Source organism: Amia ocellicauda, assembly GCF_036373705.1.
Source record: "Amia ocellicauda isolate fAmiCal2 chromosome 11 unlocalized genomic scaffold, fAmiCal2.hap1 SUPER_11_unloc_5, whole genome shotgun sequence".
Taxonomy (NCBI): Eukaryota; Metazoa; Chordata; class Actinopteri; order Amiiformes; family Amiidae; genus Amia; species Amia ocellicauda.
This window is the reverse complement of record NW_027102663.1, coordinates 1-2,863: the sequence shown is the minus strand read 5'-3', so window position 1 is coordinate 2,863 and position 2,863 is coordinate 1. Positions and strand designations below refer to the sequence as shown.

The window sequence follows — 2,863 nt, the reverse complement described above, 5'->3', positions numbered from 1 at the left end:
GGTCAGTATGAGTCTGTCGAGCTGAAGACCAGACCTTCATACTTATACTGATGGCCACATGCCGGATCTGCTTGTAAGGCATTGTTCTGGTCTGGCCTTTGTGCCGCCCTGTTACCAATTAACATATCAAAACCAACCAATAAAATGACACTGCATCAAATTTCAAATAGAAACCAAGATGGAGACGATCTCTCTCCTCTCTACTCTAAACTTTTATTAGAACCTTTTGGTCTCTCAAAAAAACATTTTTAAGCATCAAGACCTATAGTCAACAACCACTAAGAATATTTCAGGCCTTTATAAGCGCTAAAAAACAACCTGAGCCTAGAAAATAAGCATAAAGATCAAAAATAACTAGCGCTTTTACAGTGATTTTTTTTTTTTTTTTAATAGCGATGCTTTGTTTGGTATTAAACAAGTCACAAACTACTCAGAACAGCGTTTATCCCCGCAAAAGAGATATTTGGGTTTATTTTACAAAGCTTATAAATTATATAGGTTAAAAGTATTCTGAATGTTTTGATACCACACGCCATACCTACTGTTGTCTTCTACACCTTACGGTAGCAACAAATCTAACTACTGCTTTACTTTAACAATAATAATGACGGCGACCACGATGACAACAAGAACAACAACAAGAACAACAACAACAACATCATCAGATTTTAATTAAAAGTGGCTACACCAGCGTTTACAATTTCAACCTGTCTACAGACGGACGCTCTGAGTGCACCGATTTCGGGCACTCCAATGAAGAAAAGCCACCCACCGCCTCCGGGGAACCACGAGGGCAAGCAGGACGAAAAGGGCCGGCCCACAGCAGGCTGTTTCCGCCCGGTTTCGAACCGGGGACCTTTCGCGCGTTAGGCGAACGTGATAACCGCTACACTACGGAAACTGACAACGCGGCGTCTTGCTTCAAACGGTTATCGTTGAAGCCTGCTGGTAAAACGGGCTCAGGAATTTCAGGTCGGCTAGACTGTGAGATGGCGTCTGAAGTGCCGCGAAAGGATGCCATTTTCACAGACCTGTTTGGCATTGCTAAAGGGCACATCAGGACACTTCGGAAACTCTTTCAAAGGCAGGACGCCCTGCGCTCTGACAGTGCCTGCACTTAGCCCAACAAGGTGATGCTGAATGGCTTGTTCAAACGGCTGGTGGTCTTCCGTCACCACCAGACTATCAGAGCTATACTGCGCCTTCAACTACATAAGAGTAACAGCAATGTCGCCGATCCTGCTACGGTCGTATTGTAACAGTAACAACATGTATCGATTTTAAAAGTGTCAGTTCCAGCGCCTCGCAAAGCTACCCTTCTGCGATCGATTGTTCTCAAGGTCAGGATTTCTTGCCACTCCGAGGAAGAGAAAACGACGGCCGGCCTTGGGGCAGGGAGATGAGGACGGGTAACACGGTACTGGCACGCGTGCACCGCGGGTTGTTTCCGCCCGGTTTCGAACCGGGGACCTTTCGCGTGTGAGGCGAACGTGATAGCCACTACACTACGGAAACCAACCCGTCCTAGCGTTTCGAATGGCTTCCATCGAAGCAGGCTGGTAAAACGCGCACAGGCGTTTCCCGTGGGCCAGCCTGTGAGATAATGGTTTCTATTTTCACTGACCTATTTTGCATTGCTCAAAGGCACATCAGGACACTTTGGAAACTCTTTCAAAGGAAGAACGCCCTGAGCTATGACAAGACTTACACTTACCCCAACAAGGTGATGCTCAATGGCTTGTTCAAACAGCTGCTGCTCGTCTTGTGCCACCATCAGACAATCACAGAGCTATTGTGCCTTCTACACCTTACGGTAGCAACAAATCTATCTACTGCTTTACTTTAACAATAATAATGACAGCGACCACGACGACAACAAGAACAACAAGAACAACAGCAAGAACAGCATCATCATCATCATCATCATCAGATTTTAATTAAAAGTGGCTACACCCGCGTTTACAATTTCAACCTGTCGACGGACGGACGCTCTGAGTGCACCGATTTCGGGACACTTAGGAAACTCTTTCAAAGGCAGGTCGCCCTGCGCTCTGACAGTGCCTGCACTTAGCCCAACAAGGTGATGCTGAATGGCTTGTTCAAACGGCTGGTGGTCTTCCGTCACCACCAGACTATCAGAGCTATACTGCGCCTTCAACTACATAAGAGTAGATAGTAGGGTTTTTTGGGCGCGGCCTATTTTGTTATGATGTATGCCCTAAGCTTATTAATATTCCTACGTCGTAATTGGGGGGCGTGATTTTAGGTAGAGTTATTTCCTTAATTATTCCTACGTCATATCCGTCAGAAAGTGTACACCCATAAAACCCTGAACAACAAGGCCACCCATAAATACCCCCACCCCTCTGAAGGCAATGCCCCGAAACTCTCCTCTCTATTTAAGAACCCGCGCTGCTTTTAGGCAATACCTCTTTAATTCTCAGCATCAGAAACATCCCGCTTCTTCAACATGTCCAGCGACATCAACATGAAACCCCGCAAGAAACAATCCCGGGCAAGGGTTCCTGTACTCACCAATTTAAAGATTGAACGCTCCGGGGTGTTGTTCTGGGGGGCTCGACGGGGTTACCGCTTTAAAAGGGATCCCAGCTATGTTGGAGTGGAGCTTTTTGCTTTGGGAGAGAAGGAGGGTACGTTGGAATCTTTTGAGACGGTAATTGAGATCTGGGGCTTGTGGATAAGACTCTAGATGGCTTGCAAGAGGGTCCAAGAGAATGCAAAATTGAGTCTCCGACTCAGGGTTTTGAAAGGTGGTGAATGGGAAAGCTTGCAGAACTATGGTAGAGTGGTGAAGAGTCTATCTCTAACTACAGATCGTAAGGTTTTGTTTAGCAGTACCCTG

At 46.3% G+C, this 2,863-nt stretch overlaps 2 non-coding genes across 2 annotated transcripts; both read right to left on the bottom strand.

The window, feature by feature from the left end:
* Positions 1–828: 828 nt before the first annotated feature.
* Positions 829–901, bottom strand: trnav-aac (transfer RNA valine (anticodon AAC)). Its single transcript has one exon. It is a non-coding gene; the product is annotated as a tRNA-Val (tRNA).
* Positions 902–1,442: 541 nt separating this feature from the next.
* Positions 1,443–1,515, bottom strand: trnav-cac (transfer RNA valine (anticodon CAC)). Its single transcript has one exon. It is a non-coding gene; the product is annotated as a tRNA-Val (tRNA).
* Between the last annotated feature and the right edge of the window lie 1,348 nt (positions 1,516–2,863).